Genomic DNA, 23405 nt, shown 5'->3' with positions numbered 1-23405 from the left:
CTTCTAGGAAGCTTTCCTCGACCTTTTAAGACCAAGCTAAGCTGTCCCTTTTGGGTGCTTCCCTTCCCCTGTGCTAACTGCAACCTGAGCAGTGACCACACCCTATCGTTTCCTCGTCTTTCCTCCCTGAAAGATTGCTAAGCTCCTTGAGAGCAGAGATCCTGTTATTGGTTGGATCTCAATATGTGTGGTATGGACTGAATGCTTGTGTCCTCCCAAAATTCATATGTTGAAATCCGAACCCCCAAAATGATGGTGTTAGGAGGTGGGGCCTTTGGAAGGTGATTAGGTCATGAACATGGACCCCTCATGAATGGGATTAGCACCCCGATGATAGAGACTCCTCCCTCCTTTCCCCATGTGTGGAAACAGGAAGGAGACCAGGCATCAGGGTCGCCACCAGACACCAAATCTGCTGGTGTCTTGGTCTCGGCCCTCCAGCCTCCTGAACTGTGAGAAATACATTCCTGTGGTTTACAAGCCACCTCATCTGTGCTGTTCTTTTCCAGCATCCCGAACAGAGTAAGACAACATATAAAGTGAGTAAATTTACAAACTGCAAAAGCCACTGGACTTGAGGTTTTGGAGAGATTTCAGGGAGATAGTATTGGAGCCGGACTCTGGGTGGTACTAGGGAGGCTGAGGGAGGTGGAGGCAAAGCCAGGGGAGCCAGAGGAGGGCTCTGGGGTGCACAGCATGGCCCTGACTTGGACTCACTTTGCCCTGAAGTTTTGGCAAAAGACAAACCATTACCATCTTTAGTGGCTGATGAGAAAAACTGTAATTTAAAATAGAACGATAAGAGGAAGAGAAGAGTGCCTGGAAGGAAGCTGAGTGAGGCTTCTGGGTGCAGATTACACAGACATGCTCAGTATGAGAAAACGCACTGATCTGAGAGACATACTTCTCTGTATGCACAGTATAAGGGGGTTTAAAGTACGATGAATACTTTCTCTCTAAATCCCGTTTCCAGACTGGATCTCTTGGGAATCATAGGATGCTAACTATAACAAGTTCAGCCTTCATCCTGCCCCTCCAGCCAAAGCATGGATCTGGAAAGCCTTCCGCAGGGCTTAAACGTATCTGAAAACCTTCAGGACCTCTACCTCCACCACAGCATTAGGATTCGGCGATCTGAGCCCCATGACCCAGCAAATCAGAATGAACCAGCTTGCTAATTGCTTGAGTGCAAGTTCAATGTTTCTAAGATGTGCTTTCATTTTTGTTAATTGTGCATGTGTTTCCAATGAAAATTCCAAGTGTGTGTTGGAGCCCTCCACCCTTTGAGGATTGTTCACAAACAGCCTCCAGTGTACCCTGCATGTGTGCCTAACGTTCCATTTCGAACACACGCTGCCCAGACATGCATGTTTATGGCCCTGCCTCTGTCTTCGGGCCCCGGGCCCCGCCCCCTGGTTCCATTTTTGCTTTCCTGGAAGCAGACTTGTCTAGGAACGCCTGGGATGTTCACCGGCCCATCCCCCTGGTCCTAAAATGACCCAGGCTGCTGACATCCAGTGGCTTCCCGGCTTCATTACTCATGTATAGCCTGTCTGTTGTGGGGGGCCCTGTCCCTCCTGAAGGGAGCCCTGCCCAGGGCGGTGTGAACAGCCCCACCACGGGCAGAAGAGCAGCAGCTGTGAGCAGGAGGTCTGCTGCGCCAGGGGCGCTCCTGCTGCCAGACTTTGAGGAGCAAGCCGGGACCCGACCACCCAGTTCAGCCCCAGCCGGCCTAACCCAGGGCGGAGGCCGCAGCTCACCCCTTGAATTCGGCCTCCTCCGTCTCCCTCTCCCCTCCTCCATTCTGCACCCTCCCCCTGCCCTTCCTCCCTCCTCCTCCTCCCCCTCCCCCTTCCTGCCCCCCCCCCCCACCTTAAAGGCCTAATAGGTAATCATTTCCTGACAGAAAACTCGAATTGGGAAACAGAAGCCATTTGAAAAGAAACCGACTCCGCACTTTATTATTTTTCCAGGGAAAACAGGCTCTCCCTCTCGCCGGCCCGGGCGCCAGGGCAGGATATGCGTGGTGACAGGCCTGCAGCTCTCAGGACGGTGGGCTGAACCCGGGCCACAGCCCCCCGACTGAACCCGGGCGTCCTCACCGCCTGCTTCCCGCTGCGCTCCCTCCAGCACAAGTGGTTTGATTTCCGAGGAAATCGTTCCTTTTGAACCCGAGACTGAGCAAGGGAGGGAGCAAAACCAAGGAGGAAAAAAGTTTGGTTTCAATATGTGAAACTGGCTCCCCCCTGGGGGAAACGTTAATTCCTGTCAAATGTGTAGGGAGAACACAAAAGGGAAATTTTCCGCGTTTGCAGATGTGTTTCAGGGCGCTCCAGCTCCCAGCCTCTGTGCGAACTGTCTCACCTGCGTCCAAGGGGCTTCTGGAGGGAAAGCGCCCTGGGACTACCTGGGAAAGGGCGACGAAGGGACGCCTGGCAAGGGGACAAAGTGGCTGAGCAGCCACCGCCAGCCGGATGTGCCCTGTGGTGCGGAGGGGACCCGTGCAGCGGCAAGACAGAGAAGAGGGCGGCGCCCGGCGAGGAGCAGCGCCTTCCCACGGCGGACGAGGCTGAGCGAGCACTTCTCCTGCGCTTTTCCCCCTCTTCTTCCCCCAGCTGCACAGACTGCAGGGCCGAGAGGCTGCAGGTCAGGGGACCGACAGCCCAGGAAAGCGGGGTCCGGAGACACTGCCCCTCAACTGATCTCGCCGAGCCATATAAACCGAGCCATGGCTGTGGTCGTCCAAAACATTTCCGCCCTGGTTTCCGAAATCCAGTGCCCTTGGGACAGAACAGTCAAGAATTGTAATTCAAATGGGTGTCTCTGGGGGCACTTCTGGGCATAGCTGGAGTTTTGAAGAGGAAGGGAAGACGGTGGGGGTAGCTGGCAACTCCAGCGTTGAGATGGAGACCTTGCAGACACTTCTCCTGCAAAAATAAATCACCCTGAAGGTTGGTAAATATTCACAGATAAACGAAGGCTGTGACAACCTCAGAGTTTAAAGTGAGATGGGCTATGAAATGAGGCCCTGTTAGATCTTCACCCCAAGTTGCAGATGGAACCCTCCACCTTGCGGGAACACAGAAGAGCTGGCTGGGATGAGACTCTGGGCACAGTCCCCAGGGACATCTGACTTCTATAAGGCTCTCAGGTCCACTCAGGTGATCTATGTCACCTCCCACATTATTGCCCAGACCTCTGGAGGGAGCTAAGCCTTGTCCTTCCCAAAACCCACTTCTCTCACTGTTGTTTTTATATGTTTTAAACCTGTCTTCCTGGTGGGACCGGTGCCTTCCTGAGGGCGGAGCTTTGCTGTGTTGCTCCCCTCTGAGTCCCCAGTGCCTGCCTCAGACTGGCACACAGTAGGCGCTTACCTACTCTTTGCTGAATGAGTGAATGAATGAGCCCTCCCACTCGCTGCTACTGAAGGAGGCTGTTGGGAAGACAGTGAGAAAAAAGAAGAGGTGGCGGTTTTTAAACTCCCAACTGGTCTAACTTGACTTAGCACAGTTTAGGAAAGAGCTTTGAGGGCAAAAATCCCCTAACACTATTCCCAATATCAGCTAAAAGAAGCCTGGCCTGGTGACACGTGGAGGGTTCCCGCTGGGTGACAGGAGTGCCGCCTGCCATGTTGGGGTGGGGCTTGGGGAGCTGGGTGCACAGTGAGAGTTGCCAGACACACAAACAAGCAGACTGTGAGAAGGCCAGCTTTACAGAGTAAGCAGCAGCTCCCAGGAGATGTAATGACACCAGTTGCTGGTGTTGCCACAGATTCCCCGGCCCCACTCTTTTGGGCTGAGGCGCAGAAGGCTGCAATTAAAGTGCGGGTGTTATCCTGGAGGACAAGCTAGCAGGAACTTAGGGAATGAGACATAAATGCTTTGATGGTCAACAAAAAGCATCTTAGTACTTGGAGCTAGGAAGAGAAGGGACCCTCAAGCGAAACCAAGACAAATGCTGGCAGCAAAGGCAGTGAAGCAAATAGAAATGTGAGAAGAATATTTAGAAAAGAGAGCTGCTACCCACTTGGCCAATATAAGTTCCTACTCTAGATTTAATTCCATTTTTCACCACACCTCCAAGTCGATAGAGGAGGAAACTGCCGTGGACACACTATGTGGTGACTTCAGCAAAATGCGACAGAACAGCCACAATATTTTTATAGGCAGTGTGGTGAAATAGACACTGGATGATGAGAAAGATAGCTGGATTTGGAACTGATGAACAATTGAATCTGAAGAATGATTCATGGTCTGATAACATCTAGAGAGTTGTTCCTAGAATTTAACTTTTTTATCAGGCATTTTTTTGAAGAGAGAAAATATCAACGTTGCAAATGAAAAAATAAAATAAAATAAAGAGAGATCGCCAGTACCATAGACGACAGACTCAGGATTCAAAAGGCCATCAACAGTCTCAAATATTGGCTGAAACTGATGGAATGAAGCTTAACACAGAAGAAAGATAAAGTCTTACATTTAGTCTCCAAAAATAAATCACAGAACAGGGTGGAGGAGACTTGGGTTGGCCGACGTTCATAAGAAAAAGGTCAGAGGATTAAGGATAACTAGAATGTAAACAGAGGAGGAAGAGAAAGCGTAAAACAAGAGAAGTGACCAAAAAACCAGGATGCGCTTCTTGGGAAAGAATGTTTTGGGAAATGTGAGTGTTCCCTTCAAACATTCAGAGGACAGTCTATCAAGAAGAGGAGGGAGCTGCAGAGGGAAGTCAGGGAGACAGACTTGTTCCACAAGAGAACAAAGAACCTCCTAGAAATTACAGCTGTGCATCATTGACATGGGCTTTGCCTCGGGAAGCAGTGAGCTCCCTGTGCTGGCAAGACCAGATCCAAGTCTTCTACTGACAGATACCTTGCAGACAGCAATCGTGCAGTGTGTGGTACACCAAACTAGATGATTCCTCCTCGAGTCTCCTCTCTCGCATGTCCTCTGATTCTGGGAGCATTGAGGAAGCCTTTGTTTACAGCACTGAATTATGACAACAGACCATCTTGATAAGAACACACATCCTAGGAAATAGGGAGTGGTGAACAAAACATTAAAACAAAGTCCAAGCAGACAGAAAATTTTGTGCATTTCACCCTTTTGACAAGGAGACCTGTGGAATGGGTTTGAAGAAAAGGGCAGCCAAGGTGGAAGCTCCATCGACCATGGGGGGAAGAGCTCAGCGCTAGGTGGTCTAGCACCTTAAAAGTTCCTCTCAGTCTTTTAATTCTGGGTCACTTTTTTTTTAAAAATCCCTTTCCCTGCCTTGGTCTTGGCGAGGACACACATCATTAGGTCGCTGAGTTTTCCTTGTGAATCACTCATAGAACAAGCAGTCACTCTGCCATGTCATAAAATATTTTTCCACTTAAGGACACAAAAGAATTTGTTGTGAACACAGAGAACCCTGACATGCCGTCCCCTTGCCAACAGTCCCAGAAATTGTCTGAAAGAAGAGAGTCAGAGGAGGGAGGAGAGTAAGCAGTGTCTCCATACTCAACACGCAGGGCTTCTCCGGGCAGGTCTTATTCAATCCATCTGGCTGGTCTCATGAAACATTCTATTTTGTACCTTCTGGGGCTGTTGAAGAGGCAGAGTGGAGATTTATAACAACAGTTGTTCATTCCAGCCCAACTGGTTTGGCACAGGGAGGAGCTGTGTTTTTCAGAACAGCTTTTCGACATTCCTACATGAGCTGAAATGCATGAAAAGTTCAGTTTTGAAACAACCAGATGTTTTTGACGGGGAAGAAATAGATGACCTAAAAGGAGGCTGGAAGGATAAACTCAGGGTTTGAGGGAGAGAATGGTACCCCAGGGAGCTCATGTCTTTCTCACAGCTCCTACCAGCCACTCACCATGATTAGCCAACTTGTCCCAAAGCCAGACCCCACTCAACATTTTCCTTCCCGCTTGGGCTGCAGTGCCAGTGCCCAGTGCAATGCTAGGAGTTAAGTGAAGCCGGCCATCTTCTACTGCAGACACTGGGTGGGGACAGGGGTACATGGCCAGGAGCAGACCTCTCAAGGCAGAACTAGCCCAGGTGAAGCACATATACAACGGCTGTAGAACGTAACAGAAATGACATGGAGCTTAGAAGTGGGGGCTCTGAGGGTTTCCACCACTGACTTGGTCATTCCCTTGAGCCCTGGTCTCATCGTCTATAAAACGAGGGGCTTGGAACAGATGATCCCTAAAGACTTTTTGGCCCTCTTGATTCAGTAGGTCACCAGTTCTTCTTGTCCTTAAAAACAGATGAGACATTGAAACTGATCATGAAGAAATAACTTCTCCATTGCCAGTGAGATAAGAGATCAAAAAGGTTTTGTCTCAATAAAGGTGGCATTTCCTGATTTGAAAAGCATAATTACTTTAGTAGAGTCATTGAATTAAACCTATATTACAGTGACCATAGTCACAGATGTTTCAAAATTGTCCATTTCAAATATCCTGACCTGCTATTTGACCCTGAGTTCTGAGTTTTTCATCTAAGAAACCATGGTCAGGTACCTATAAATATTGGTGGGAAAATAGACCAAGGTGGGAGAGCTTTAAGTTCATATTTAATGATTGCTTTTATCCTGAGTATAAGGTTTTCCTGTCATTTTTTTCACATCCTTTTCAGGTAAGTCTTTTTTGGGGGGAGGGCAAGAGAAGCCCAAGAGTCACACACGTCCTCCTCTCTGGTCTCTGGAGGGGACCTGAATCCTCTCCGGTGTGTCTAAGATGTTGAGCTACACCAGGTATCTGTCTGCTGCTACAGCCAAGAACCAAGAGCTCCAATCATCCTAACTAGTGCTCCTTGGTGGTCTGGCACCTGCTACCATTCCCTCCCACTCTTGTTACCTCTTTCTCCTGTTTTACAAAATCCTGCTTGGGCATAAGGGGAAAAGGGGCTCTGAAAAGTAGGTCCAACTGAGAATGATTTGCTCAGAGATCTTTGAAGGTGCCTGTCTTCATTGGTACTCCCCAGATGCCATACTGGCTTGACTTCCAGAGCCGTGCAGTAAACTCTCGTGCTGCTCTTTGCCTGATGAGCCCCAGCTTCCCAGGCAGCTCCCCGTGCTTTCCAAGTGCTACTAGCACCTGGGTGATTTGTTTCACATTACTCTTGTAAAGTTGCTGCCTCTCCTAGAGCCGCGTCAGCACACCTCCCTCTTCTTCCCAGAGAGCCAAGAGAAACTATTAAAAATGTGTTTGAAATTACACATTCCCCACTCTCCTTGACAGAGGAGCTTTGCAAAGCTCGTTAAGAGAGCTGGAGAAAATTCCACAGCACATTTCTGGGTTTATGGTTATGATTTTGCATGTGCGGCTGAGCTAATAGAATGTGACTTTGGACATCCCTGATCCAAGGGAAAATGGCCGCCTAAGTCCAGAGGCTTCCTACCAGAGAGCACTGATGGCTACCATTTTGGCTATTCACCCCCATTCACTCGACTTGGAGACTTATTGAAAGAGATGAGAGCCAAGGAGACACAGACAAAGACAAAAGGAATAAATTTAAGAGGATTTTGGAAGGAGTCCTCTCACTTCCCTCCCTCTCTGTCCACCTCCCCCCATGCCCACCTCATGCTGTTTCAGATATTGGATGGAGTGATTTAGGCTCATTTTACAGCTTTTCTCTGACTCCGTGAAACTGAGCCCTACCAGAGCTGGACTCCGACTTGTAAATAATCTCAAGAAGCCTCTCTAAGTAGAAGCAGCCTGTTCAGTTCAATTTTCTCCTCCAGTTACCGTCGATGACCTCCAGACATCTTAATTTCTTACATAATACCCCAGCGAGAAAAGCCACCTCTCCATTGCCTCTCTTGGAAAGAATGTTACGTTGCCTTTCTCCCTCACTGCCGCGTGAACATGACAACGTGCAAACCAGCCCAGCTCAGATGGGGAACCACCACATCGAAACTCCACACACAGACCTCATGGCTTTATAGCTTCTCCAGAAGATTCGAATGCCTGGTGAATGTATTGCTACACAGACACATTAGAAGTGAAGTTCTCTACCACTTCATTGAAACTGATCTTCTGCTATAAAAACACTGGAGTCCAGTGAGGTTTTCCATCAAGCAAAATGTGAAACAACACCTTCTGACCTCGGGCCATGTAAATGATTTTAACAAGCAACAGCTAACCATACGGAGTCCGTCTAATAAGAAACATATATTGAGAAATCTAGCATGTGGGAGAACTTCAGCAGAATTTTGAAAATCCAGCAAAAATGGGAACTGAACAGCTCAGAAACACTTGATTTCCAGTGTCTTATAAATTCCTGAAGTAAACAATGGAAGACATGTGGAACGCAATGAACACAACTTCATCCTGAGCCAAGAGTTTAGAGATGCAAATCATACCTTCCTTCCTAGTTAGCTGCTCCCTCAGTTCTTGAATTGAGAAACCATTGTTAAATAAGCCAGCTATCCCCAAAAAGATGAACACCAGACTTTTCCTTTCACTCAGATTGAATTCAGAGTCTCTCAGTCTGAAGAAACTGGAAGAGGAAAAACAAAATTCTTATCAGGATTTTCTGGTCAAGATGGTGGAGTGGTAGGACCACGATCTCGCCTCTCTTCATGACTATAATAAAACCACAGCTGAATGCTAAACAACCATTGAAAAAAAGACTGGAACCTAGCAAAAAAGACCTTCTGCAACTGGAAACATCAAGAGGGAAACACAGCAGGGCGGTAGGAGGGGCGTGCTTGCTATATAATTGGGCCCCATACCCTGCGGGTGGGCGACCCACAAGCTGAAGATTTGTTACAAATCCACAGGAGTGAGAGCTCTAAGTCCCACGTCAGGCTCCCCAGCTCGGGTCCTGGCATTGGGAAGAGAAGGAGACCCCAGGACATCTGGTTTAGAAGACCAAGGGGGCTTGGCACTGGAAGCCTCACAGGACTGGGGCAAATGGAGTCTCCATTCACTTGGGAAGGGTGCACAGAATCTCACGTGCACCAGGTCCAAGGACAGAGGCAGTGATTTCATAGGAACTTGGACCAGATCTGCCTGCTGGATTTGGAGGGTCTCCTGGGGATGTGGGGGACAGCTGCAGCTCACTTGGGACATAAAAGCTGGTGGTGGACATTCCGGGAGTGTTCATCTACAGGAGCTTTCCTGGGAGCTGACATCTTGATTGGATCATTAGCACCAAGACCTAGCCCCACCCAACAGCCTGTAGGGAAGCCTCAGGCCAAACAATATACAAGGTGGGAACACAGCTCCCCCTCCCCGATCAGCAGGCTTCCTAAGCCACAAAGGCCTCTGGACACAGCCCTACCCACCAGAGATCCAGGACCAAGCTTCACCCAGCAGTGGGCAGGCACCGGCTCCTCCTGCCAGGAAAACTGCATAAGCCCCTAGTCCAGCCTTACCCACCAGGGGCAGATACCAGAAATAAGAAAACAATCCCAAAGTCTGTAGAAGGAATCCACAAACAGAAAGATAGACAATAGGAGGTGACAAAGGAATATCTCACAGGCCAAGGCACAAGATAAAATCCTAGAAGAAGAAATAAGTGATGAGAGAGAATTTAAAGTAATTACAGCCAAGATGTTCAGAGAACTCAAGAAGAGTGTAGATGCACAGAGTGAAGATTTTAGCAGAGTTGGAAAATATAAAGAATACCCAAACAGAGTTGAAGAATAAAGTCACTGAAATGAACAATACACTAGAAGGAACCAAGAAGAGACTTAATGAGGCAGAAGAATAGATCAGTGAGCTAGAAGACAGATTAGTGGAAATCACTACTACAGAACAGAAAAAAGAAAAAAGAACGAAAAGAAATGAGGGTAGTTTAAGAGAACTCTGGGACAACATGAAGCGCACTAATATTCACATTACAGGGGTCCCAGAAAGAGAAGAGCAAGAGAAAGGACCTGAGAAAATTTTTGGAGAGATAATAACTGAAAACGTCCCCAACTTAGGAGAGGAAACAGTCACCCAAGTCCAGGAAGCACAGAGAGGACCACACAGAATCAACCCAAAGAGGAACACACCAAGGCACATGGTCATCAGATTGACAACAATTAAGGATAAGGAGAAAATATTAAAAGCAGCAAGAGAAAAGCAACAAATAACATACAGGGGAACTCCTATAAGGTTATCAGCTGATTTTTCAGCAGAAACGCTACAGGCCAGAAGGAGTGGCACGATGTATTTAAATTGATGCAAGGGGGAAACTTACAATCAAGAATACTGTGTCCAGCAAGGCTCTCATTCAGACTTGATGGAGAAATCAAAAGCTTCAGAGATAAACACAAGCTAAAAGATTTCAGCACCACCAAACCAGCTTTACAACAAATGTTAAAGGAACTTCTCTAGTCATCAAACCATAAGAAAAGAGAATAAAAAGAAGAAAGAGAAAGAAAAAAAAGAGACCTACAAAAGATTGCTTTGGCTGTTCAGGGTCTTCTGTGGTTCCTTACAAAGTTTGGAATTGTTTGTTCTAGTTCTGTGAGGAATGTCACAAGTATTGTGATGGGGGTTGTGTTGGATCTGTGGGTTGCTTTGGGTAGTGTGGCCATTTTGATAGTGTTGATTCTTCCAGTCCAAGAGCACAAGAAGTCTCTCCATTTCTTTGAGTCATTTCGGTTTTCAGAGGACAGGTAACCTCCTTCGGCAGGTTTATTTCTAGGTATTTTGTTGTTTTTGATGTAATGGAAATGTCTCTGCTAGTTATAAAATTCTGGTTTTTGAAGAGAAAAAAATGAATGAAGGGCTGCAAATGGCAGGATATCATTTTTTATGGGTGAATTGTATTCCACTATATATATATGTGTGTGTGTGTGTATATATATGTATATATATATATATGCTTCATCTTCATTATCTATTCAACTATTGATGTGCATTTAGGATGCTTCCATGTCTTGGCAATTATGAATAATGTTGCTGTTAATAGCAGGGTGTATGTATCTTTTGGAATTAATTCTTATTTTGTGGTTGGCTTTATTCCTTTGATAACTATGTAAGTTTAAAAAGCTAAAGCTCAAAACTTTCTCAGAAACAATGAACAATACATATATGTAAATTAAAAATATATGTGCAGTAAAAAATAAAGATCTATCAAGTCATGAAAGACATGGAAGAAACTTAAAAGATGTATTACTAAATGAAAGAAGCCAGTTTGAAAAGGCTACAAATTGTATGATTCCAAACAAATAACATTCTCAAAAAGGCATGGCTACAGAAACAATAAAAAGATTGTGGTTTCCAGGGGCTTGGGGAGAGGGAGGGAGGGAGAGATGGACAGATGGATCACAAGGAATTTTTAGGACGATGAAATTATTCTGTATGGTACTATAGTGGCGGTTACATGTCATTGTGCATTTGTTAAAACCCATAGAATGTACAACATCAAGAGTAAACCCTAATGTGAACTATGGACTTTGGTCAGTAATAATGTGTCCATGTGGGTTCATCAGTCGTACCAAATACACCACACTGATGAGGGGTGTTGAGGGTAGAGGAGTACGCATGTGTGGGTGGGGAGGGGTATGTACGAAATCTCTGTATTTTCTGCTCAATTCTGTTGTGAACCTGAAACTGCTCTAAAAATATAGTCTATTTTAAAAAAAGGTATTTAACTATAGAAAAAATGCTATGGCCAAGTAAATGTCTATGATGATAAACTACATATATTATCAAATTATAATGCAATATTTGTACAGAGAAAACCATATATACAGTTCTTTTATACAATTGAGGTATAATAGTTACCAAAACTGTCTTGAGAAATGTGGCTTAATGAAAGTTCAAACTGAGTAACAGATGAGGCTCTTAAATACATTCCTTTCACTGCTAATTAGAGATAATCCAAGCATTCTGTGAATACTGAGAACGTCTCACACTTTTTGGTGTGTTCTGGGAATTCCAGTACATTTTAGATGGAGATGTTGACCGTGAAAAAGCTCACTGCTGTGCTCACGGGTACAGCTGGAGGAACTCTGGTCCAAAGGAGGGGATCCCCCTCCTTCCACTGGCCCCAGTGCAGTCAGGGGGAGATGAATGAAGACTTCAGCCTGGGAGGCCTGAGTGGAGGGGTGGGGCCAGTACAGCTTTCGTAGGAGGGCCCACTCCTGCGAAACCGACCATCAGGACTGGGTGCTTGGTCCCCTGGCTGGTTTGTAAAAGCCCCTTGTGATGTGATTCTCATGACCTCTTCCTGAATCTCAAGCACTTTTAGCATCTCTGCCATCTCTTCTTGTTTAGACTGTAGGAATCTTTCTTTAGTTCTTGGACAAAAGAATTGAGTTCCTTCCTCAAACTCAGGTTGACCATCATAACTTTCTGTAAGTGTCGGTGAGGCTGGGTATTTTTTTACTGGCTCCTTCTCTAGCCTGGCATTCTGTACAGGTGTCTCCATCCTGGCATACTCCTTTTTAGCTGCACAAAGCTTGTCAGTGAGGTGGCATTCTCCTCAATCTGTGCAGGCAGTGTTTCTGCCAGCTGCTTTTAATGTCTTCCATAAAGGCGACTTCTAACAGATTGAACAATTCTGAAAGTAAATAAGACACCCATCAATAAATTGAGGACAGGCAGACTCAACACTGTCTCCCACTGGAGGCTCTGGAATGTGAACTGAGAGCTCCGGGCCATTGGGCAGCAGCAACGCCAGGACCGCACTCAACTTCCTGAGGATCAGCCCAAAGCCAAGCTCCACAGAGGACGGCAGCCCCTCCATGACACTGACCCATCCAGGGCTCTGCCCAGTTACCATGGATCCACCAGCCACAACAAGCCCCAGGGGACACCCCAACATTCCACCTGGAACCCAACCAGCAACTGACATCCTGGATTGGTCAGCTGTCCAGTCAGTGTTTTGGGGAGGGACTGTGTCAGAGGGGAGGGCTGTAACGAAAATGTCATTCTCTCCATTGTTGTCTAATGGTAATTTTTTCTTACCTTTATCTTTTTGTCTTTATATCAATATAAAATAAAAATATAGTGAAATGTGTCAAAAAATTCTTATCCTATTGGATTAAATGTATCTCTTGATAAAATAAATGCTGAATTCTTAACAGGACATTATACAACCAACACCAAAAGGATTCTTTATTCTGCAAAAATCTGAAACCCAATTTCAGGTCAAAGAGTTAAGAAACAATTTCCAAAAAACAATTCTGAAACCACATCCATCTGTCTAAAAAGATCTCGTTTCCAAAACCCTGTTGTAAGCTTTTTGTTTCCCCGAATATGTTTTTCTTTCCATCTTCCAACTTTTACCTAAAGCAAGGACCAATCTTTACTTACAGAAATATTTCAGAAAAAGTTTTCATCCCAGAATGTTTTCTCTTCTTGATTTCTAAGTATCCTTACCCGCAAAGCCAGATCTTTTTGTTTGTGATAATCACCACCTGCAAAGATCTGATCCTTTTACATGAAAATGTGTGTTTTTCAAATTAACAGCCACTTTACATTCAATTAATCATTCAAAGTTCACAGGCTTTTAAACAGTCATTCTCATCCTTCCGTTGCTGCCATGAAAGAGTTGACTAGCATGCAACCCTGCGGCCCCTAAAAGGGACATTTGCTCTCCGTATTTAGAGGTACGTGTGGCACTTGGTGTCCTGAGAGTTTGGGACCATCTGGTACATGGCACACGGTACATTCCTCAGAAGCAGGACTCCAGTGCACTGTCCTTCATCCAACGAAAGGGTGGCACTTGGCTAATGAGGAACCCATGCATCAGTCTAGCGGCTGGTACTTGAACTACTGGTCTGGAGAAGTAGCATTTTCTAACTGGTGGTAACTGAAGTCTCTCTCTGATTTGGGACAGGAAGTCCTCATCTTGAAATGTACAAGGAATCAAAGCATGGAGGTGTTAAAAACAAGACAACAGCCCCAAATGCAGTCACTTACGCTAAACCCCACATCACCAAACTGAGACTTCATTACAGTTTTGGCCTCTCCCAGAAATGGAATCTTAAGCCTATCCATCAGGAATCACCTGATCAGCACCCAGTAGGCAGTCTGACTCATAGGCCCCTGCCATCCTCTAAAGGAAAGTGACCAACACACTTTTAGCCTCCCGGTTCATTCCTTTCTGCCTATAAAAGTCTTCCATTTTGAATGTATAAGCAAAACAGAAACATACTCATGGATAGAGAGAACAAACTTGCGGTTACCAAAGGGGAGAGGGAAGGGGGGAGGACAAATTAGGGGTAAGGGATTAACAGACACAAATTACGATATATAAAATAGATAAGCAACAAGGACCTACTGCACAGCACAGGAATTATACCCATTATCTCGTGATGACCTGTAATAGAAACTCATCTACAAAAATAGTGAGTCATTATGCTATATACCTGAAACTAACACAATATTGTAAATCAACTATACTTTGATTAAGAAAAGAAAGTGTTTCATTTTATACAGCTCCTCAGAGCTTCTTTCTATCTGCTAAATTGAATGCCTCCCTATTCATTGAATCTTTGAATAAAGCCAATAAGGTCTGGAACATTTACTCAGTAATTTTTGTTTCTCAAAAGAGAGTAAGACTGGGCGTCTCAGTGTTTCACTCAGGTGGAGGGTGAGACAGCTAAAAAGAAGACCCGACCCACATTAGCAGAGCCCTAAGAGTGAAGTAAGGAACAACTGATTTTCCCAGGTGAGAGCAGCTAAAACCTCAAGCTGCTCTGAAATCTCTAGGCTGTAATCAACTTTGCTGTCAATGCTCTCTGCCCTGGGAAAGGTAAAAAGGGGCAGAGAGACTTCCTGGTCTTCAGATGGCTCTTAGCACCACGTTTTCAGAAACTGCTTTAAACAAAGAGGCAACTCGCAGAAGAAATTTCCTTGGAAGGACACAGAGAATTTAAGGAGAAGCAAAAACGTACCTGGCAGAGCCTGGCTGGTTTCTGACTTGCCTATGTTATCCTTTTGATAAGCCAGGGACTCAAGCACTCCAGCCTCCCTACTGATGACGGATGCTGCAGATGCCCGTGCCCCAGCCTGTCACGACACTGCTTGCCTGCGATGACCAGCTTTGGAAGAAGGGAAAGCAGCTTCACTTCGACCACATATGCATGAAATCGTCACCGTCTGACAAACAGAAAAGATAAAAACGGTACGAAAAGATATGTTTAAAGTATCTATGTTGGAAACATAAACAATTAGGGGATGGGGGGAGCAAATGTGGGTTGAAAAAAATCTATATTTGGTGAGGAGAATTTCTTAGAACTTTCTCCCCCCAAAACACAAAAAAACAATAAGGAGGGAAAAAAAGAGAAATAAGGAAAGAAAAAGGGGAAAGTCAGTGAATTTAAATGTAAAAAGCCTTGTGAAACTGAAGTCCGCTGGGCTCAGTGGGACTCAGCAGCTGTGCGAGCTGGCAACCCACCCTTGTGTGACTTCCCTTCTCTCACTGGGTATCTGCTTAGAGCCAAACTAACTGCCCAATTAACACCAGATTATCAACTGGAAAAATTCTCTTGTGATTCAGATTGTATCATTTCCCCAGGGACACCCCCTCACCCCTGCCTCCAGGAACCCTCCACCAAACCCGCCTCCTGTTAAAATCTGTCTTACACCCAAGATTTCCCGTCACAGCGCTTCCTACCTTACAGTTTGTGGGGTAAGCATTTGGTTTTCTGTCTCCTCCACTGGCCCACAAGCCACACGGAGGTAGGTGGGTGTTAGCTTTTGTTCAGTGTTGATCCTCAGCCAACAGCACCATGCCTGACACATTTGCTCATTCATTCATTCATTCAATAAATGTTCACTGGGTTCATTCTATGTAACAGGATCTGTGCCAGGGAATGGGAATACGTGTGACATCAGACAGAAAAAGGCTTCTACTCTCACAGTGGAGTTATTTTTTTAATATATATATTGAAGTATAGTTGATTTACAATGTTGTGTTAGTTTCTGGTGTACAGCATAGTGATTCAGTTATACATATACATTCTTTTTCATTATAAGCTATTATGAGATATTGAATAAAGTTCCCTATACTATACAATAGGGCTTTGTTTTCTATCTATTTTATATATAGTAATGTGAATCTGAAAATTCGACTTCAATTTACCCCTCCCCACCACTTTCCCCGCTGATAACCATAAGTTTGTTTTCTATGTCTGTGAGTCTGTTTCAGTTTTGTAAATAAGTTTATTTGTACCATTTTTTTAGATTCCACATACAAGAGATGTCATGTGATATTTGTCTTTCTCTGTCTTACTTCACTTAGTATGTTTCTGTGTCCATCCACTTTGCTGCAAATGGCATTATCTTATTATTTTTTATGGCTGAGTAGTATTCCATTGTATAAATATACCACAACTTCTTTATCCAGTCATCTGTCAATGCACATTTAGGTTGTTTCCATGTCTTGGCTGTTGTAAATAGTGCTGCTATGAACATTGGGGTGCATGTATCTTTTTGAATTAGAGTTCCCTCTGGATATATACCCAGGAGTGGGAGTGCCGGATCATAGGTTAAGTCTATTTTTAGTTTTTTAAGGAATCTCCATACTGTTTTCCACAATGGCTGCACCAAACTGCATTCCCACCAATGGTGTAGGAGAGTTCCCTTTTCTCCAACATTTACCATTTGTGGGCACCGTGTTTTCATTCAGGGATGGAGATGGGGTGGGAAAAGCAAGGCAAATACAGAAGTAAATTAAACGAACAAGGTAACTTCAGATACTGTCAAGTTCCATGAAGAAGTAAAAGAGGATGATACGGCTCTGAATGCAGCCCTGGGGTGGGGGTGGAGGGAGGTGGGAGGCGTCTGATAGAGCTGTGGGAGAAACCTCAGAGAGGGGGCGTTTGAGCAGAGGCAGGAGGGACAGGAAGCGGTCATCTCTGCAAAGGTCATGGCGATGGAACATTCCACAGATTGCACACTCCTTCAGGTGACAGAACTGGGCACATCTGTGAAAGAGCGAGGAAAGGACTGCGCCTGCAGTGTGATGGCATCTGGGGAGAGAGGCAGACGGCAAGGTGGGGTGGAAGACAAGGCAGGTTGTGTGGGTTATGGCGGGAGTTGGGATTTTGTTCCAAGGTCATGGGAAATCACCGGAGAGGTTTAAGTGAGTAGGACTTCGGAATGATGTGACTGTCACTTTAAAAGAATCACTGACTCTCACATACGGGGGTTTATGGGATTGTGTAGTGAAAACGAGGGATATCCTTGTTCGGGGATTGCAAAATCACAACATTAAGCTTTCTGGTCTGGTTAGTAGGGGTCTTCAGATAGCTCTTCATGGCGACTCCTTCATTTGAAAGCATCTTTGCAGCAAGTGAGGCAGAAATCCCAGTGGTTAGAGCTGCCCTTTACCAGTAGGATTCAGACTTAGTGAGTCTGACCCAGGCATTGAGAGAATCCCCGCTGCGGCTGAACAATAAAACTTAGGACAGAAAGTGAGGGAGAGAAAGAGGAGGAAAGAGGTGGATTGTTTAATAAGTGTTGTTGGATTTGCTCCCTTCTTGAAAAGCTGAATTTACAATAAAATTTAGTCATCTTCTTCAGCAAGGGAATTTATTTCAACCCTGTTCACGATGGGGGGCATAGTCAGAGCAATGTCACAGGCCACTGCTTCTCAGAAAAAAAAAAAAGAGCACTCTCACACCTAGGAGTGAGTGAGGGAGAACCCTAGGAAGGCAGCCTTTTCACCTCCTATTCCATAATATGCCTAGATTTGCTTTAAAATTTAGAGATTACAGCATTCCAAGTGAGTTGTCCAAAGTCCTGTTTTGGAATGTGGCAAAAGGGGAATCCAACCAGCAGGTGAACATCCTGCACCCCAAAGCAGTGCTCTTCATCCTGCCTCGGATGGGGTGCAGCCTGGAAGATGCTCAGCTGATGAAGCAGTTGGCTGGCTGCGGAGCATTTAAGAGGTTGGAAAGCAATGTCTTCTTTACAGCTTCCACTACAGTCCTCCTCTTCTGATGCACTTCCATGTACTCACAGTTCAGTGGAGGAAGCCCTTGGTAATCAGAGTCAGTTTTTCAAAATGTGCTGGACCAAGGACAAGGACTTGATGGATAAGATGGTCTTCAAGAATGAGTAGGATCTGGGTGGGTCAGAAAGTTTGTGTCCCCTCCTCCATGTTCATATGTTGTAATTCCAACCCCGGAAGGTGACGGTGTTAGTAGGTGGGGCCTCTGCGAGGTGCTAAATCAGGAGGGTGGAGCCCTCACGAATGGGATTAGCGCTCTTATAAAAGATTCCCAACCCACGGCCACCACGGCGAGAACAGCTCGAAGTCTGCAATCGTGCTGCCCCCTGAGACTTCCAGCTTCCAGAACTGTGACAGTGCATTTCTGTTGTTTAATTAGTTAATTAATCAGAATGAGATTTAGAAATTTTAATGTTTGAAAATTTTCTATCAATTAAGTTATTTTGCTTGTCTCTCATAGCGTTCTGGATTTAAAAAAAAAGTCCAACCCTCTGGGAAGTCCTGGGCAACCTGACACACGGCTGCGGCTGCCCCAGGGTGCCCCGCTTCCCAGGGTGAGAGGTGATGTTCTAGGCCACCAGGGCCACTACCCCACACCCCAAGAATTGGGTCCACACATCAAAAAGCTGCAAATGGAAGCCGGGCGAGAGGGAGGGAGGCAGGAAAGGAGGAGCTAAGACTCCTGCCCAGGTTCCAGAATATGCCTGGATTTTTAGAAGGTGCTCAAGTCCTTAACAGCATCCTTCCCTTCAGGGTGCGCCCCGTTATTCCTACAGGCCCCGTGGGTCCTGGGTTGATTCCCAGTTCTACAACCACTGCTCCACTCACCACAACAGACTCTCTTGTTGCTCACTTTTTTTTTAATTGACGTAGAGCTGGTTTACAATGTTGTGCCTTCTTGCTTACGTTTTGAAGAAAAGCCACGTGCTGTGCATTAGTAGAAGAAAACCACAGGGTCTCACATCATCCTATGTCGGTCTAGATGAGTTGTTCACGAAGTTCATGTCAGTTTCTCTGTTTTGCAAAATCAGTGCAATTTCCCTCTTGCTCAGCCAACACCACGCTCCCAGTCAAACCAGCCATCAGCCGTTATCTTTCAAAAAAAGTCAAATAATGAAGTATTCTTGCTTTCCTGAAATGTCTTAAAAAGCTTACTTTCAGGCCGACACTCTGCTGGCCAGCTTTTATTTAGAAACACGTTTTTCACACATTCATGTCAGTTCTCTGGAAGAGAAAAGGGCCCAGAAAGTAAACAAAGCGGCTGAGGCTGCTGCCCACCGCCAGGCCCTGGGCCCTGGTTAGGCCCGAGCCGTGAGAATGTAGCTTTGCAGGCGGTGGCACCAGCCAGACTCCTTCAAAAGGGACCCTTGTTGCCCTGGAGGGTTGAGAATTGAAAAGGAAAGCTTTTCAAAACCATCAGAAAGTGAAAATCAATCTAAGTGCATCCATGTAGCACCAGCATGTCAGAATTCATAATTAGGGGTCATAAATCTTTCTGCAACGGAGCAAAAATAAGTAAGCTCAGGCGAGCACAACTCGAAAGGCTGCGGGCGGACACACACTCCAAGTGTCAGCTTTAATTTATTTCTCCACTTGGAAAGAGGAGGAGACTTTGACAGCTGGCTGCCAGTCTGGAGGGAGCCTCCTCAACTCTTCTTCTGGCCCAGACAAAGGTTTGAATGTTGTAGGGAGACATCCAAAGAATAACACAGGAAGCTTTTGACTTCTTCCATTGAAAAAAAAAAGTGTTCTTTGGAAGAGGTGGGGGATGGGGGAGGGCAAGCTTTCTCTAGGCATCTCTTTTTTATAATCTAAAATGCTCAGCACATTGCAACCGAATACCAACAACAACAACGACAAAACCAAATACCAACAAACAAACGAAAAGGAAAAGTCTGATTTACAGTTCGCTGTTGGATGCGTCTGGAGGGGGCTTAGGAAAGACATTCACAAACTGTTGTAACTGCACTGAGAACTCTGCTGGGACAGAGAGGTATGTCTATAAATGTGTATGTATGTATTCACACAGTTCAGAGTGTATATAACCATGATCCTTGTGAATGGAAGCAGCACCGTTAGCGCATCGCAATAGGAGGGGCTCTATAGTAAGGGAATTTCCTGAGAGCGCCACGTGGAGAAATGTCAAGGAACACGGGACCCCTGGAACTGATTCCCTGCCATTAGACTCAGCAGTATGAAAATACACTCGTTCCTTCTCTTCTGCTGTCACTCACTTGAAGACATCAAAAGAGCAAAACAGGAAGCTTCATGGGGAGCAAAGTAAAAGATTCCTGAAGTTCTCTGGGAAGCTGTCTTCTGCAGCCACCATGCAAGATTAGAGCCACGGCTAACGAGCTATGAGCTGAGTCAGGATAACACATGCAAGCTGTCTGTCTGTGCGGGCATGCAGGAGTCAGGCTGGGACTTAGTCACCAGATCCCTAGGTCACCCCTGAGCTTTTGTGTCTCAGTTTCCCTTGCCTATAAAGTAAGACCTTTCTGTCCTAGTGAATTATTTTTATGTTTAAGATAAATGAGGTTAAAAGGTTATTTCCAGGCTGTCCCTCTGCTGGCAGCCCTTTTAAAGCCTGAAATGCCTTAAATATACAAGAAGTGCATTGCTCCCAGATTACTGGGCGGAGAGTGGAGAGCAGAAAGCAGGTCACTACCCACCCAGGGTAGAAGCCTTTTTTAGTTTGTTTCTTTTTTCTTGTTTTTCTAGTTCATTTACTCTTTTTTTTTTTTTTAAATTGAAGTATAGTTAGTTACAATGTGTCAATTTCTGGTATACACGTAATGTCCCAGTTGTACATATATATATATATATATACATATATTCATTTTCATATCCTTTTCCATTAAAGGTTATTACAAGATATTGAATATAGTTTCCTGTGCTATACAGAAGAAACTTGTTTTTTATCTATTTTTATATTTAGTAGTTAATATTTGCAAATCTTGAACTCCCAGATTTATCCCTTCTCACCCCTTTCCCCTTGTACCCATGATTATTTGCTATGTCTGTGAGTCTGTTTCAGCTTTGTAGATGAATTCATTAGTATCTTTTCTTTTTTTAGATTCCACATATGAGTGATATCATATAGTATTTTTCTTTCTCTTTCTGGCTTACTTTACTTAAAATGACAATCTCCATGTCCATCCATGTTGCTGCAAATGGCATTATTTTATTCTTTTTTATGGCTGAGTAGTATTCTATTGTATAAATATACCACAGCTTCTTTATCCAGTCATCTGTTGATGGACATTTAGGTTGCTTCCATGTCTTGGCTATTGTATGTAGTGCTGCTCTGAACATTGGGGTGCATGTGTCTTTTAGAATTAGAGTTTTCTCCAGATATATGCCCAGGAGTGGGATTGCTGGATCATATGGTAAGTCTATTTTTAGTTTTTTGAGGAATCTCCATATTGTTTTCCATAATGGCTGCACCAAACTATCTGGTTTCTCTTGAAGGCCAATGTGGGATGGGAGGTGGTACGTGGAAAAGGAGCCGGTGACTATTTGCAATTTGTATGCAGCCAGTGGTATGGAAGGACAGGAGCTCATAGACATCGGGGGCTTTCATGACAGCATCCTGTCTCTTCCACACAGGCAACTCACAGGAAGCATGACTTGTTAGAATTGCAACATCACTTTTCAGACCCATCTGTCTTCCACTGTCAAGAGAAGCTAGAAAAGTTAACTTTTAGTTAAGTTAGCATTTGGAATTATTCTTTGGGGAAGAAAATACCTGATCTTATGCTAGACTTTGCCTCATTTCAGGAGACAAATGCCATCAATTTATCTCAGGTCTAGCTAGCATGCCAGTGCCCGTAAGTAACAGGGCACTTGTAGCATTCGTTGGCCATGCTACGTTGTGGCTCCCAAGGAAGAGGCTCCCAAGTACTGAGAGTCAGTGGAAAGAACCCTCTTGAACTCTTCAGATACATCTCTTGGAGGTGGAATTGGGCATCTGCAGGCAATAACTCCAGGGCATAGGTTTTGGCGGTCCTCCCTCATTTCACCACCCTTCCCCCACATTCAGCCCATCCCTAAACCACCATTTAAGCTCCCTTCTGCTTGAAAGTTTTCTTTCATCTGAGAATCCAACACTACAATACTTGTATAATATTGTGGAATAAATAACCTGCTATTCCAGCCATCATTAACCCTTTCAAGGGCACAGTAACACTCACGAATTCCTTTTCTTCCTGCCAATGTCCTCCCCTTTATTTAATTATTTATTTTTGATGGAGGGACTGGGGGTTGAACCCAGGACCTCGTGTATGCTAAGCACATGCTCTACCACTGAGCTATTACCCCTCCCCTCTTTTAAAAAAATTTTTTATGTCCTTCCCTTTAGGCTGGTCCCCATGGTCATGTAATTCCACCAGGAAGAAAAAAATCATTTCCTATATTCAGCAGATTCATTTCTGATTGGTTTCCCTCATGCCTCCAGTATCCTTCATTCCTTATCATGAAACCTCAGTGGCATCGAACAATAGACATTTATTTTTGCTCACAAGTTCTGTGGGTTTGTGGGGAGGTTTTGCTGACCTGGGCAGGTGTGGCTGATTTCAGCTGGGCCTGGGTGGTCAGTTGGCAGGTCAGCTGGGGCCCCGGTGGGAGGAGCCACCTCTGCTCCACTCGGCTTCCCATCCTCCCGAGGGCACCAGGGCTTGTTCATGTGGCTGCTGGGCAGAAGCACACAAAGCCTCTTTAGGCTGGTACATTATTCTTCTAGAGCATTCTGCTGGCCAAAACAAATCACAAAAGTTGGCCCAGATCCAAGAGATGTCGATAAGAGCAAAAATAAACAAATGGGACCTAATTAAACTCATAAGCTTTTGCACAGCAAAGGAAACCATACGCAAAACAAAATGACAACCTATGGAATGGGAGAAAATATTTGCAAATGATGTGACTGACAAAGGCTTAATTTCCAGAATATATAAACAGGTCATATAACTTAATTAAAAAAAAAACCCAATCCAAAAATGGGCAGAAGACCTAAACAAGAAATTCTCCAATGAAGACATACAATTGGCCAATAGGCACCTGAAAAAATGCTCAATATCACTTATTACCAGAGAAATGCAAATCAAAACTACAACAAGGTATCACCTCACACCAGTCAGAATGGCCATCATTCAAAAATCCAAGAATGATAAATGTGGGAGAGAGTGTGGGGAAAAGGGAACTGTCCTACACTGTTGTTGGGAATGTAGTTTGGTGCAGCCATTATGGAAAACAGTATGGGGAGTTTCTTCAAAAAACTAAAAATAGACTTACCATATGATCCAGCAGTCCCACTCCTGGGTATATATCCAGAGGGAACTCTTAATTCAAAAAGACACATGCACCCCAATGTTCATAGCAGCACTACATACAATAGCCAAGACACAGAAGTAACCTAAATGTCCATCAACAGATGACTGGATAAAGAAGCTGTGGTGTATTTGCACAATGGAATACTACTCAACCATAAAAAAGAATAAAATAATG

General features: G+C 44.9%; 2 long non-coding RNA genes across 2 annotated transcripts; both read right to left on the bottom strand.

Annotated features, from left to right (window-relative positions):
• Nucleotides 1–1958: 1958 nt before the first annotated feature.
• Nucleotides 1959–6135, bottom strand: LOC116661499. Its single transcript, XR_004317381.1, has 3 exons — nt 5502–6135; nt 4872–5029; nt 1959–2927 (listed from the first exon to the last, which is right to left on the bottom strand). It is a non-coding gene; the product is annotated as an uncharacterized LOC116661499 (long non-coding RNA).
• Nucleotides 6136–11184: 5049 nt separating this feature from the next.
• On the bottom strand, nt 11185–22650 carry LOC116661498. The gene is made up of 3 exons (XR_004317380.1): nt 22458–22650; nt 14842–15046; nt 11185–12500 (listed from the first exon to the last, which is right to left on the bottom strand). It is a non-coding gene; the product is annotated as an uncharacterized LOC116661498 (long non-coding RNA).
• Nucleotides 22651–23405: the final 755 nt, after the last annotated feature.

Source organism: Camelus ferus, chromosome 35 (assembly GCF_009834535.1).
Source record: "Camelus ferus isolate YT-003-E chromosome 35, BCGSAC_Cfer_1.0, whole genome shotgun sequence".
Lineage (NCBI taxonomy): Eukaryota > Metazoa > Chordata > Mammalia > Artiodactyla > Camelidae > Camelus > Camelus ferus.
The sequence above is the reverse complement of the archived record's forward strand: the minus strand, read 5'-3'. Positions and strand labels throughout refer to the sequence as shown.